A 16,350-nucleotide genomic window follows, 5' to 3' on the forward strand; every position below is an offset into this window, starting at 1 on the left:
GGCTCAAATGCACAAAACCACTAAAATTCAACATTGATGGCATGCAAAATACACAACATTTGCCATAACTCATGTTAACAATACATAGAACACCCATTGTAAAATGGCACAGAAAAGAATGACTATCAAAAGCAAAACTCAGTGAGCTATATTGACATAGTTAAACCTACATACCAGAGATATATTGTATTAGGTTGTTTACCTAATGTGTATAATTTAGCCTTCTTTAAGACTTTCATTAATAAGGAGTTTATCCAATGCATAAACTGCCAGGTTAAGGCAAACGTTATAATTGTTCTAATTCTATATAAATGCTTTGATATCCCTTTGCCCTAGTTTGCAAATAGGTCTGATATAAATAGACAAAATAGGAGTACAAATTGGTGTCTATAGTAATGTGTGAATTACATGTCCCTAATCTTTTACATCAGAGCTTGCATAATCTGGCCTCATGAGTACTGCGCACATGATACTTCTCTCTATTCAGCACCATATTATTCTGATGCTCTTGCTACAATTAATGTATTTTCTGTAAAGTGTCCGGATAGCACTTAGAAATAAGTATGTCCTATATCAAAGCATTTTTAAAGCAGCTGCGAAAAATTGGGAAAAGTGAGATGGATGTACATACATAAAATATATACATCCAAATGCACATGTTTACCAAATGATTTCACTAAAGGAGCATTTTCAAAGTGCACAATGTGAAGTATAAGGGAAAAATGCAAAGGGAATTAAACATAGGAAAGTCTAAAAAGAGCAACAATGGACTTGCCACCACCGCACAAAGATTAGTAGATACATCTTAGTACACATTGCTGCACCTTCCAATAGACCCTACTGCTCATAGGCCCGAGTTTTAACTAAATACCTTTAAACATATCAGGGAATAATACCAAATTTACAATAAAGCACTCATGTAGCCCAAAATTAACAGGAAAAGTTCAAAAATCAAAGACAATCTGTAAGATGGGCATAGCTTCAATCAGTTCATGGAAATACGACAGCCATTAAGATTAGTCTTCAACAGATTTTGCTCTTCAAATACAAAACATCCAGCCCAGCCAATGTGTTGTGTCCTGAGAAAGGACTTCATCATGGCTCTAAAATAGATATATACAAAGTCAAGATTTAAAAACACATACAATACATAAAAACAAAAACAATTCTTTAGGGTCTTGTGCCCATATTACACAAAACATTACATATTAAATTCAGAATTTGAACCCCATCTTGACAGAAAGGAAAAGGAATCCCACAATTATTTATATGATCCTGAAAACAAAAATATTGTGTCATAATAACTCAGTCCCAAACAACACATAACATAGATGTTTCTCACATCCATATATATAATTGTTTAGCTTTTTTGCTACTAAATAACATTTGCTATTGAATTCTCACCTATATCTTACCCCATGTTACAATTCATGTACTTACCAAAAAACTTCTTTTTCCAGTCATCCTTCCTAATATTGCTCCTGCATAAGTGTGGAGAAATGTTTATCTCTTCCCTGCTAGTCATGAATTGCACTGAATCATCCTAAGGAAAGGAAAGGATCATACTCTTATTTACTTATCAAGAAAGAATGATATATAGTTCTATTTTGGCAATGGGTGTATGCCTCATCCAAACACTACCACCTAGCAATGTTTCCACAATATACACAATTATCACCAAATAACATCTGAAAGGATAAGTAACTCCCCCCAAAAAATAATCCACTATACTCTTATTCTTCAACTAAATAGTGAGCCACCTATCTCCTCACCATAACAAAGGTATCCTTCTCACACGTAGCCTCATAGTCATCCACCTAGAATGAAAGACATCAATCTTCATTTCCTATTAAATATCTTAATGTGGCCAATCACACATCAAGAGATTCCTAACCCGCCAATCGGCTCCATCTATGCCCTTGGTTGTTCTTCTCACACCAGTAGTCTTCATTATGACTTGAGCCAATCATTCACAGCATCTCACCCCAAAAATGGTTCCCACATAGGTCCACTATATTGCCAAGGCCGCCTCACAGCCTCACAGTACGTCTCAGAATCAAAGCCATTGACTTAAATCTGCACCAATCGGCACAATATTTATCTTTATCCCATAGTATTCCACAACTTCATAGATATATATTCTTGCTGAGGAAAAAACGTATTGATTTAAATCTATCATATGCTACTTATCACCTAGAAAACAGTTCCCACATTGTCCACCAAATTACCAAGGCGGTTTGAGAATAAGGCCCGAGCCTTATCCATTGGCTAAAATCTAGACCAATCGTCATGACTTTTATCATGCTGTTTCCGACATCTCTATATCAACAAGAATTAGGTTCCCGCTTTGGTCCAATTAATTATCAATGCAAATATGCAATGACACCTCTAAGCCGTACCCATTGGCTGGGATCTAGGTCAATCGTCACAACTTTCACTTTTATCAAGCTATTTTCAACAACTATATAAATGTTGTTTATCACTAGGGAAACACGCTATTAACGTTCAACCTGGGCATTGTATAGCACCTTTTCCAATGGGATCATTTATGGGCTTCAATGTACCAATAAACTCTTCCCCAGAAAAGAACTGCTATCAGCTAGACCCACATTGCTGCAAACGGATGTGATCAGGTTTTCAATTTAACAAACACAATCAATCAATTAATCATTTGTAAAGCGCACTACATACCTGCGAGGGTCTCAAGGCACTGGGGCGGGGGGCACTACTGATCGAACAGTCAGGTCTTGAGTATCCTCCTGAAGGTCAGCAGGTCTTGGGTCTGTGGTAGGCTCAGTGGGAGGGTGTTCCATGTCTTGGCGGCGAGGTGGGAGAAGGATCTCCCACCGGTGGTTGTTCTTCGGATGTGCGGGACAGTGGCGAGTGAGAGGTCAGTGGAGCGTACTTGGCTGTTGGGGATGTAGAAGGAGAGCCATCTGTTGAGGTAGGCTGGGCCAGTCTTCTGGAGTGCCTTGTGTACGTGGGTGAGGAGCTTGAAGCACAAATTGCAACACAGAGAAAGTCATTTATATGATTACCTGTCCCTGCTCCTTGAGGTACATAGGGTTCACCACCAGAAAAATCAAACTCAGAATTGGGGAACATAAGAGTACCATCCGTTGTCGCAAACAGTCAACCAGACTGACTGATCACTTTCTAAATCAGAAACACTCTGCAGAAGATCTTAGGTGGGTCGTTCTAGAACAGCCTTACATCCCGCCCCACATCAGCGACATATCCAGATTCCTTTTTATTAAGGAACAAAAATGGATTTTTTTCGCTTAAAAGTGATAGTAGGGGTCTCAACGATGATATTACATGGACATCACTATAATACCTTTCTAGATTTGCTGCCTACATATCTGTCATTATCTAGAGTGATTCCACCATGCCTGAATATTAACTACTAACTATTACAAGGTGGGGTATTTTAGCATAAAGATTCCCTCATTTATCTAGAGTGATTCCACCATGCCTGAATATTAACAACTAACTATTACAATGTGGGGTATTTCAGCAAAGATATACTCTAATTTTTTCCTTGTGACTAGTGCACCAATTACATAGCCTGCACCTGCGGCGTAAGGATTCTTGGTAATTTTCACACACTGTGTGTGTCTTGACCAGATGCGCTGTAGAGTTGGTCCAAGCGCATCGGATTTGTTTCCTACTACTGTGGACCTTTATGCGGGTGTCCTTGAATAACAATCTGTTCAATACATTCTCTCCATATCAAGATCGCGCTGCTTGCACACATTACGCATGCGCGTGGGTGGTATTCTACCCGCATATACAACTGTGCATGCACGGGTAACTAGTCTATCGGTTACACCCGCGCATGCGTCGGAATGGATCTGGTTCCGAGTATGCGCTTTTCGAACACAATGCGGAGATTGCTTACGAATCGATTGCTCGTTAGGACACATAATAGCTGTAATTTAGCCAATCAACGTGTGTATAAAAGGCGGGCTTCCTACCAGTCCGCTACCTCCACTCCCACTCGGAAGCTGGCCAGAGGTACCGACGGACAGGTAGGTTTTTGCTCGTTTGTTATATCTATTTTTAGCATCGCTGCTCTACATGTTAATTGAGCTTTTGAATACTTATATTGCCATTAGGCTCTAAACTTGAGCTAAGTTAACCACACTTTTGTATTGATTCATGCTTGACCAGCGTTTTTAAACCATGTTTTTGGTAAAAGGGTTTGCTTATTTTTTGGAGACAACTGAGTAATGTTTAAACTTTGGAATTAAATATAGCTAGATTTTACTATGAACTTACCTTGCATGGTAATCCATAAATTTGAGCTATTTTTCCCTCCTAAACAGAGCGGGGCCTCATTCCATCCCGAGCGGGTGCTGGGTGAGTTGAGGTTACTTCCCACACAATGCTGGGTGAGTAAAAAATCCTTTGATTGTTGACATTTTTGTCCTGATTCATGAGTACATTGTCCTCTTGAAAAAGTGAGGAGATTATTTGCCCTTTACTATTTGTGTGTTGGCTGTTTTGTCTTTACTTTTACTTGTGGAGTATTGAGGATATTAGTTTTTGACACTACACATCTTTGTCTGCACCATCTTTCTTTCTTTTAGGAAAAGGACGATTCTTCTGATTTTCCACCAGTTAACATTGGGGCTCCAAGTTCCTGGTAGGAGTATTTTTGTTGTTTGAATTGAAATCCTTGTATTTGCAGTTTGCTTCTTTTTCATCACGGTCCTGACGAAAGCTGGATACTATATTCCTGACAGCTGAAACATGTTGACCACACTGCACTGCGCTCTATTATAGTTATATTTTCAGACTATTAAGCGCATGTTTTAATCTTAACACTAGAACAGCGCCCATTAAACATATTTTCTGTTCTAGTAGTTATTTTTAATATTTTCACTTATCTTTCCACTGAGCACTGCACACCTATCAGCACCATTCTGAAATACACTGTGGCTAGAAGGTTACCTCGGTCTTCCTGTCTCCGCACCATCAATAGATGGGTTGGGCGAGACTTGGATTATACCATCCGTATCCCACATGATGAATTTCCGCCGCAATGGTGGGTTGATTGGAATTTTTTCAGCCTAGTGTAATTTCATTTCCCCGTAACTTGATTTCATAAACAGCACACACTTCCCTTGACTATGTGCCTTCCTTTTGTATTTGTTACTATGCCTAGGGTTGTGAGGTACCATGGTCAATAAACCAACCCACCTTGACCCCCCCACTTTTTTGTATTTCTGAGCTTGAAGCATATCCTCTTGTTGACAGGGAGCCAGTGCAGGTTTCTCAGGTGGGGGGTGATGTGACCGTGGTATGGTACGTCGAGGATCAGTCGTGCCAAGGCTTTTTGGATGCGTTGTAGTGGTTTGATGAGCTTGGTCGGGGCTCCCGCGTACAGGGCGTTTCCGTAGTTGAGTCTGCTGCTGAGGAGGGCATGGGTGACTGTCTTAGTTGTATCTGTCGGGATTCATCTGTAGATCTTGCGGAGCATGCGGAGGGTGTTGAAGCAGGAGGAGGAGACGGCGTTGACTTGCTTGGTCATTGAGAGTGTTTCGTCGATGATGATTCCCAGGTTGCGTGCGTGGTCGGTGGGGGTCTGGGCTGCCCCCCATGCCGTCGGCCATTAACCAGTGTGTCATTTAAGAGTGCTCTCATTGGCTACAACACTAACTAATGGGAGAAATACAGGTTATACTGACTGTTAGACCAGACAGCCTTAGCATGGTCTTCCCCCAACTTTTTGCCTGCCTCCCTCCCTTTTTCTGTAATAGGTTGTTCTTGCTTTTAGACTCTGCACACTTTAACACTGCTAACAAGTGCTAAAGTACTTGTGCTCTCTCCCCTAAACATGGTAACCCTGGCTCATACCCAATTGGCACATTTAATTTACTTATAACTCCCTAGTAAAGTGCACTTTATGCGCCCAGGGCCTATAAATTAAATGCTACTAGTGGACCTGCAACACTGATTGTGCTACCCACATAAGTAGCCCCTGTCTGAGGCTGCAATTGCAGGGCCTGTGTGGGAAGTTTACTGCCACTTCGACCTGATATGTAAAACTACTTACATAGCCTTAACCTTCCCTTTTATTACATATAAGTCACCCATAGGGAAGGACCTTGGTAACCCAAATGGCAGGGTGCTATGTAAGTAAAAAGTAGGACATGTACTTTTATGTTTCACCTGTCCTAGTAGACACAAATGGCGAAATTCATTTTTCACTGCTGTGAGGCCTAGTCCTCTCTTAAACTAGCATTTGGAATTCCTTAAAATACCTTTCAGCTGTAATTCCTGATCAGGAAGGGGTAGCTTTTTCATGTTGATTGTCTTTGAATTGGTTGTAGCCTGACCCACAGAAAGGACTGATAACCCCTAACTGGTAGTCCGGAGCAAGAGCTGAGCTGAAAGGAATACTTTTGCACTTCAAAATAATTCTTTGAAGTTTCCCTCACTTCAACAACACATTTGGGTATAAGCATTAGGTCTACATTGGGACCAACATTGAATCTCTGTCCTGCTCAGGGCACTCAAATTGACTCTTTTTCTGGAAGGACTGCTTTTCTGCTTGTTGCCCTGCTGTCTGATCTCTCTGACTTGGCTAGAATGAGAGCTGGACTCTGCCATCCCTCCAAAGTGATCTCCTATGGCTTGTTAGCTTGCCTCCTATTTCCGAGGTTTCAGGGATACAAAAGATTTCCTGAAAGTCTGCTGGTGCTGCTGGAATCTGCCTTCCATCAACCCTACCCTTGCCTGAGGTGTTCCCTCCAAGTTCTGGGCACCAGAAGTGGTTTCTGAAGCTACATTTTTGTCCAATTCTGATGTTACGCATTGCACAACCCGCCACACAGCCTCTCGGTACCGAAGCTGGATGACACAAAGCCTCACTGTGAAGACTGCACCCCAGAATCCAAGGTACTGTGTTTAGCGGGCCCAAGATGGTCCCTGTACTCATCCCACACTCCATCGCAGTCGGCCCGAACTTTGGATTTGCACTGGTACCTTGCAACCTGAAGTAACCTTTTTAGCTCTAACTGCTTTAAGCACTTTCTTGCATTTATTTCTTCAACATTCAATGCCTCATCTACTTGATGGATATTGATAAATGTGCTCTTGTTTTACTCACATAAATATTCTCTATTTTTCTACACTGTTGTGGAGTTGTTGTGGTTCATTTATTGTGTTGTATGAGTTATTGCACAAATACCTTACACCTTGCCTTCTAAGTTAAGCATGCCAGCTCTGTGCCAAACTACCAGAGGGGGAACACAGGAAAATGTAGGATTGAGGTCCCACTTGGACAAAGTGCATACCTCTGCGAACTGGAGACTCATGGGCATATTTATGGGACTTTATGGTGGCAATAGGTGCCTCACCTTATTTACAAGGCAGCGTTAAGCTACTTAACGTGGCATAACGCTGTCTTGTAAATAAGGCACCCTTTCATGCTGTATTTAGCATGAAAGGGGAGGGCAATGGGTGTTGCGGTTGGCTTCCCACTGCAACACCCATTGATTTTGACTCTGCCTCCTATTTACAACGGCAGTGTAAATAGGAGGCAGCACCAAAATTAAGACCAGGGAAAACCTGGGGCCTCATTTATGAGGCCGTGCGTCACTTTTACGATGCCGGTGCGTCACTTTTTGTGACGCACCAGCAGCGAAACAAATGTGCCTTGTTGCACCATATTTACAAAGTGACGCATATAGGTAGATGCGTCACTTTGTAAACCCCTGCGCTACATAATACCTACGCCAGGTATAATGTATGCAGGGGGGGCGTTCTGACGCAACTCAGGGTCTTAGAAGTGACGCAGTGAAATCTATGAGATTTCACTGCGCCACTTCTAGGACACAAATGCATCAATTTCTTACTCCTGCCTCACAGCAGGCGTAAGACTGACGCAGGCCCTTTCACATGGGGCTTGCCCCATGTGAAAGGACACATTGCTGGAGATGCGTCACTTTTGTGACACACTCCAGCAATGCGTCACTTTTGCACCATACAGATACGTCAGGAATACTGACGTATCTGTAACTCCTTGCGCCATGATGCGTCATACTGTAAATATGACGCATCATTGGTCTCGCAAGGAGGGCGCAGTGAAAAGTGACACATCGCTGTTTTCACGCAGCGATGCGTCACTTTTCATAAATGAGGCCCCTGGTCTTAAACAGGCAAAACAAGGAGAAATGCTTTATTTCTCCTTGTTTTTTGCTGTTTCCATATGTGCTGCATTGTGCAGCACACTTAGAAACAGCAAATTGCCGATGATTGTTTATGTGCAGGAAGGTCTCCCTTCCTGCACATAAACAATCATTTTAAAAAAATGCAGTTTTGCAACTTCTATGTGTGCTGCATTAAGCACACATAGAAGTTACAAAACAGCAGTAAAAGATTGTTTATGTGCAGGAATTGGGACCTTCTGCACCTAAAGTATCTTCCCCTCAACACAGGCACCGTTGCACTGTGGTGCATGGGTGCCTGTGTTGGAGCTAGGCAGCTAAAGTTAGCGCCTGTTCAGGGGTAAACGCATTGCTACTCCATATTCTAGTAAATATGGTGCAGCCTGCGTTTTTAAAGTGACGAAGCATGTTGTTAGCCTTCTTGGCTTAATGACATGCTTCTACACTTTAATGTGCATATACTACTCAATTTGTAACACTTGCACTCCTGATTTATGATATTTAACACCTCAGTGGAGTTTAATTTCAAGGAAGATGTATGATGAGATAAAGAATGGTGGCTTTGCACACTGATTAATAGCTATTATGTATATGAAATGAAAAACCTGATCTCACTTGTGATAATTGGTAAGAGTGGTGATGCACGATCACAGAGGCAGCAAGGTGGGACTAGCTGATAGCAGTTTTTGCTGGGGAATACATGCTTATAGAGTTGAAAATAGCGTGATAAATGTTAAAGTTGTGATGATTGGCATAGATTCCAGCCAATGAATATGGCTTAGTGCTGTTGTCACATAGTCGCCTTGGTATTATTGCAAACCAAAGAGGGAATTGGTTTCTGGTTATAGAGTTGTTGGAAACAGCTTGATAAATACGAAATTCATGATGATTGCTCTAGATTTTGGCCAATTGATAAGGCTGTGGGCTTTTATTTTCAAAACCACCTTTGAAATTTAGTGGATCGCTATGCAAACTGTTTTCTGGGTGATATGTAGCATAAAATGGACTAAAGTTAAGATAATTTTTCCTGAATTACTATGTATATCTAGGCGGTAGTGGAATGCTGGGAGATAAAGATAAATACTGTGATGATTGGTCTAGATTTTAGCCAATGACTTGTGTGGCCACCTTGGCAATGTATTGGATCTATGTGGGAACTGATATTTGGGTGAGATGCAGTGAATGACTGGCTTAAGTTATAATCAAGACTATTGGTGCAAACATGATTGACCATTGATGTAGGTGGAGCCGATTGCTAGATTATGATTCTTTGATGTATAGTTGGTCACCTTCGGCTATTTAAGAAAAATTGAAGATAAAGGTCTTTCTTTCCGGCTGGGAGACCATGATGTAATATGTGAGGAAAATACATATTTTATGCTGAGGAAAGAGGTGCCTCAATCTTTAGTTGAAGAATGAGAGTATAGTGGCTTGTTTACTTGGGGGAGTTACTTACCCTTTCAAATAGTTTTTCGTGATGTTGTTGTGTATATTGTGGAGCAATTGCTTGGTGGCAGTGTTTGGATGAGGCTTATACCTATTGAGAAATGGATTTTGAACAACTACAAGAGAGTATTCTTTCTCAATAAGGAAGTAATAGTAGGGCCCTTTCCTTTTCGTTGGATGATTTAGTGTGCTTCTTCACTATAGGGTCACAGATAAACAGCTCCACATTTATGCAGGAGCCCTATTGGGAATGATGACTGGAACAAGAAGTTTTTTGTAACTATATGAATTGTAATATGGGCTATCATATAGGTGAAAATTACATTTAGGAAGAAAAAAAAAACTTAGGTATTGTTATGAGAAGCATCTATGTTATGTGTGGTATGGGACTGAGTTGTTATGAAACAATATTTCTTTTCAGAATAATGTAGATAATTGTGGGATCCTTTTTCCTTTCTGTCAAGATGGGGGCTCAAATTTTGAATTTAATATGTAATGTTGTGTGTATGATGGGTTTGGGAGCCTAAAGAATTGTTTTAGTTTTTATATATTTTATATGTTTAACCCTTTCAGTGCTCATGACGGAGCGGTTCCATCATGAGCCACGGTGGGCGTGTGCTCATGACGGAACCACTCCGTCATGGCACCCACCCTTGGGAGAAGCGCTGGTGCTCCGCCATGGGCAGTGCAACATTGTGCCACAAAGGGGGTTGACAGCGGAAGAGCTTCTGCTGCACCCCCGACCCCCCTCCGCGATCCTGTGACATCAGCGTACACAGCGTGCGCCGATGTCATCAGGAAGCACTGGGACACCTGGAAGCCATTTGCTTCCAGGTGTCTAGGCAGGCACGGGTGTGATTCTGTGCTCCGGTGGAGCGGGGGGCAGATCGTCATGAATTGAGGCATTGGGAGAGAGGAAACAGTGTTTCCTCCCCTGATGTCTCAGTGCAGGGCATTCCTGCTTCACGATCGCGCACAGAGTCGTGATCGTGCAGCAGGAATGCCCCCACAAGACACCAGGGATGTTTTTTTTCTGTAAAGGAAGCGACCCCTTGGGCAAGGGTCGCTTCCTTAGGGGGGGTACATTATTTTCAGACCTTTCTGCCCCCCTGGGGACAGATCACCCAATTTTTTTGGCGTTTCTGGGCCCAAGAGGGGGCAGAAAAGCCCACTAGAGCCAGGGAGTTTTATTTTTTATTAAATTGGAATTGACCCCTTGGACAAGGGTCACTTCCAGGGGAGAATTATATTTTTTAAGAGTATTCTGCCTCCCTGAGGACAGGTCGGCCTGTTCATTTGGCCTGTCTGCCCCCAGGGGGGGGGGCAGAAAGCTCCACTAGACACCATGAAGTGTGTTTTAAATTTAAATAGAAGTGACCCCTTCAGCAAGGGTCGCATCCTTATAGGGCAAATTTATTCAAAGACTTTTCTCCCCCCCGGGGACAGATCACCCTAGTTTTTGGGTGTTTCTGGCCCGGCGGCGGGCAGAAAAGCCCAGTAGTGCCAGGGAGATTTTTAAATTTAATTGGAAGGGACCCCTTGGGCAAGGGTCACTTAAAGGGGACATATATATTTTTAAGTGTAGTCTGCCCCCCCTGGGGGCAGATCGGCCTGTTTGTTTAGCCTTTCTGCCGCCCGGGGGGCAGAAAAGCCCACTAGAGCCAGGGATTTAAAAATCGAATTGACCCTTTGGACAAGGGTCGTTTCCAGGGGACGCATATTTTTTTAATGTGTATTCTGCCACCCAGGGGGGCAGATCGGCACGTTATTGTGGCCTTTCTGCCCCAAGGGGGGGGGGGGCAGAAAACCCCAGTAGACACCAGGGATTTCTTTCATTTGCAAGGGGGGCACATTTCTGTCTGCTGTTTTTTGCCCCACCGGGGGGACAGATCGGCCTGGCAGACAACCTCACCTGATCCCTTGGGCAAGATTACCCCATCTGATAGATTGACCATTTGGGTGGTGACATCGCATGTTATAATGTTAATTGTTTTATTTCTTGTGAATTGCAATTTTAATGCTTTATTTCTCCCTTTTTGTTCTAGTTCAAGGCTTTTGCTCTTTAGACTGTTCCAGGTTGCGGTTTCGTTGCTGGTAGTTCTGCTGTTTGTGTAGTTGCATGTCTTTTTTTGTACAATGTAAATGGTTTTCATTTCTCTGCATGAATGTGTTTTTGCAAATGGTGTAGTATGCTTGGCTTCTGTTTTTTGAGTGTCAAAAACGTTTAGCATTTGTGCTTAATGTGTATTTTGTTGTTTTGTGAGTAATTGGTTTTGTTTTTTTCTTTCTAGTGGGATATCATTGGTTCTTGCTGTCTCTCTGCAGAGTAGGTGCTGGTGAGAGTAGCTGTCTCTTGCAAGTGAATCATATAGTTTTGAGTATATAGATCTTTGTGATAAAGGCACACATTTTTTTACTTATTTATTTTGCACAGTGTTGGTTGTTGTTGACTTGTTTGTGCAGTCTCCTTTCTTAGTAAGGATAATGGCTAGCCGCAGGATTACTGCTCAGCAGGTTATTAGTATGCTTTTTGAGTCTTCCTCTGACAGTGGTTCAGAGACTGACATTGCATCTGAGGCAGAGGAGGGAGGGGAAGATTCAGGCAGTGAGTTTTCTCTCCACATGGAACCATCGGATGATGAAGCTACTCTCAGTGCAGATGAAGCTACTCTTAGTGCGGATGAAGTGCCTGTTTTAGAGGAGGACATTGATGTGCTGCTAGTGCAGCAAGAGGCATCTGTGCTGCAGCCTGGAGCTGCAAGGCTTCCAGTTGGAAGTTATGACCTCTGGGTTGCCCCAGGCATGATGCAGCCAGCATTGCCAGACTTTACTGGTGTTCCAGGTTGTAGAGTGAATACAGAAATATTTTTGCTAATAATTTCTTTTCAGTTGTTTATGGACGATGTGTTTTCGGCAGAGATTGTTGAGCAGTCTAATTTGTATGCAGGCCTGTTTTTGAGGGGCAACAGTGCCTGCCTTAGGTCCTACTCTAGAGCTACCCGGTGGACTCCCACAAATCTGGAAGAGATGAAGAAGTTCTTGGGTTTATCTTTTTTGATGGGCTTGCTAAGGAAGCCATCATTGTCTTCATATTGGTCTACTAGTCCCTTGATGGCAACGGCTATATTTCCGGCAGTCATGAGTCATGATAGGTATTTGCTTCTGCTTCGGATGCTGCATTTTGTTGATAATGGTTTAGCTTTGCCACAAGATCACCCTGATTTTTACCGTCTTTTTAAGATTAGGCCAGTTGTTGATCACTTTGTTGATCAATCTTCTGAGATCTATGCTCCAGGAAAAGAAATAGCAGTGGATGAGTCTTTGGTGTTTTTCATGGGCCGCTTGGTTATTAGGCAATACATACATAGTAAGAGGGCACGCTATGGAATTAAACTGTATATGCTGTGTGACAGTATGACTGGATATGTCTCTAATTTCAGGGTGTACACCGGTAAGGAATCCAGGATTAACCCCCCTGGTTGTCCATCCACTTTTGGAGTGACTGCGAAAATTGTGTGGGAACTTGGTAGAGGACTTTTTAACAAAGGTCACCATTTATATGTAGATAACTTCTACACTGGTGTGCGGTTGTTCAGGGAATTGGCCAAAGTGGGCACTGTTGCTTGTGGCACAATCCGCTCTAACTGTAAAGGTTTGCCAAAAGAACTTGTTTGTCAAAAGCTTGTGTGAGGACAGTGCAGTGCGTTGCAAGGAACTTCTAGCTGTGAAGTTTTCAGACAGGAGAGATGTCTACATGCTGACTACCAACCATGATGAAAGCACTTCACCTGTGACTGTTTGGGGTCAGGTTGCTGAAACGCGCAAACCTGTGTGCATTTTAGACTATAATAGGCACATGGGTGGTGTTGATAGAGTAGATCAGAGGTTGGTACCTTACGCTGCTCTTCATAAGGCTTACATTTGGTATAAGAAGTTGGCTATCCATCTTTTCAACTTGGCAACCTTTAATGCTTTTGTTGTATTCAAGGATACTTGTCCTGATTCAAAAATGACTTTTGATAAGTTTCAGTAGTCTGTAATAGGCAGCCTTATTCTAATGGAACAGGTAAGTGTTCCTAGAGTTAGAGTGGTAGAGTATGTGGCTGGAGTGAAAGATCGCCACTTTCCTGATCACATTCCTCCCACACCCTCAAAAGACTTTCCCAGCAGGAGATGAAGAGTCTGTTGACGAAGAGGTACACGGAAGGAGACTCATATGTACTGCCCCGAGTGTCCTTCTAACCCTGGGCTGTGTGTGCCTGCTTGTTTTAGAATGTACCACAAGCACAATAATTTTTGGGAGCATCCATGACTGGTAAGGTGAACTGCCTAGTCTCTATTGTTTTATCTTTTTCGTTCAGTTTCAAGGTTGGCATTTGTGCAATGTATTTAGTTTCAGATTTTGTGTTAGTAGATTTGTATCTATTTTCAATTTGTTTGTGTTTTCTTTGTTGTATAAAAAAATCCTAAATGTGATGGCGGTGTATGTAGGCTGGCACTTGGCTGGTGGTGAGTGTGGACTGGTGCTTGGCAGGTGGCTGGCAGTGTGGGTGGACTTGCACTTGGCTGGCAGTATGGGTGGACTGGCCCTTGGCTGGCGGTGTGCGTGGACTGGTACTTGGCTGGCAGTGTGTGTGGACTGGCACTTGGCTGGCAGTATGTGTGGACTGGCACTTGGCTGGCGGTGTGGGTGGGCTTCCACTTGGCTGGCGGTGTGTGTGGACTGGCATTCAGCTGGCGGTGTGCGTGGACTGCCGCTTGCTGGCAGTGTGGGAGCAGTGACTTGCTGCTGGTCACTACACACAGTGCTAGCCAAACGCCACTCCATGCAATCTGTAAGCTGGTGTGGTTGCTGTGTGAGGAATATGGGCGTGTGAAAGTGATGAGCTCTTGAATTGCGCTGTCTGCTGGTGTGAGTGTTATAATGTGATGGGCCCGCGGCTGTCGATGTGAATGATTTTGTAAGTGTCACACGTATGAAAGGTGTATGAATGGCCTGTAAAGAGGTTGGAGCCTTGTCGTGGCTTTACAGCTCACGAGCCATGAGTCAATGGTTCAGTTTCTCGTCCTTTTCAATTATTAACAATTCATTTCATTTTTGTAAAATCTCTTGTTAATTCAACAGTATATACTTAACCATCACTCGTTCTCATGCCAAATCTAACGGTATGTATGTGCTTGAGGAATAGATGGCTGTGCAGTAATATTTGTCTTTTTGTCTCTCTGCCAAGGCGTACATTTATCTAAGAAAAACCTACCAACTGTAGATATTGTTGTAAACTAAACACCCATGGGAGTACATGGTGATGTCGCTCTTGTGGATCCCAACAAATTCAAATGATCTGACCCACAATGTCTTGCAATCCTCAAATTGTGACTGCCATATTTTCCTTGCATTATTGTGCCAAAATGTTCACGCTTCAGAAACAGACAGCAAATTTCCTTCCCCCAGCATTTCTCCAAGTATCTCAATAGAAATGGTACCTTACTTAAGCGGGTGGGCAGGCAAGGCCCAAAACCTATTGAGATGACTTTAAAATTAACTATCCCAAACCAACCTGGTTTTGCAATGGGGGTTCCATGAGTTTTTGGCCCCGGGCTCGGCAACGATCTAGGGAAACCTATTAAACCCACACATTTCTGAAAACTAAACATCCAGGGAATACCAGCGAGGTATGGCTTACGTGGGTCCCCCAATGTTTTCCTACCCAGAATCCCCTGCAAACCTTTGATTTAGCTGAAAAAAATCCCCTTTTTCTCAAATTTCTGTGTGGGAAAGTTCTGGAATCTGCTTGGATCCACAAATTACCTACCACCCAGCATTTCCCCAGGTCTCCCGATGAAAATGTTGCCTCACTCACTTGGGTGGGTCAAGTACCCTTTACAGGCAAGGGCCTAAAATGTATTGAGTTGACATCAAAATGACCTATCACAAAACAATCTAGTTTTGCAAGGGGGGTGACCTGGGTTTTCGGAAACTACCAAACCCACACATTTCTGAAAACTAGATACCTGGGGGTGTCAGTGCTCTCTCCCTAAAAGTGACAATTGTAATTGACATCCCCAAATGACAGAGACCATACATCCCTTGTAAGTTTCTGGTAACTGGTACTGTGGTACTCAGGGCACAGATGGAAAAAGGGTACTTAGGGCCTGTAGCTCTGGTTGTACCACCCTGAGTGACCCAGGTAAAAAGAGGACAGCAGGCCTGCCATTGCAGACTACAAGAATAGTGTTCACTGCTCCATTTCAACTTTGTCATTACCATTTGTGACAGGGTCACAGCACTGCTCTTAAGTATATGTCAGTCTCACGTGTAGAAGTGTTTTGTGTCTAGGAGGCAGGGCACAGTATATTAAGAATGTAGAAATGCAAGTGCAAGCTTATAGCTCTCTATAGTGCAGAGTACTCATGTTAGAGTCTAGACAGAGAGAGTTACAATGTCCAAATTGGACTATTGTAACTCTTTCTACACTCTAATACGAGCACTCAGCACAAACTTCAAGTGGTACAGAATGCTCTGGCCAGAATAACTCTTGACATTTCCAGGTGCCAATCCGCTACCAGGGGGTTGGAGGCCTTACGCTGGCTCCCCATCAGAAAGCGTATTTTGTTTAAAGCACTCTGCATAGTGCATAAGGCCCTTTTTCTCCCCAGTCCATCAAGAATTAAAGATATGTTCCACTGGCACTTTCAGGTACAAACTTTAGATCACCACATCAAAACG

This window comes from Lissotriton helveticus, chromosome 6, assembly GCF_964261635.1.
Source record: "Lissotriton helveticus chromosome 6, aLisHel1.1, whole genome shotgun sequence".
NCBI classification, from domain to species: domain Eukaryota; kingdom Metazoa; phylum Chordata; class Amphibia; order Caudata; family Salamandridae; genus Lissotriton; species Lissotriton helveticus.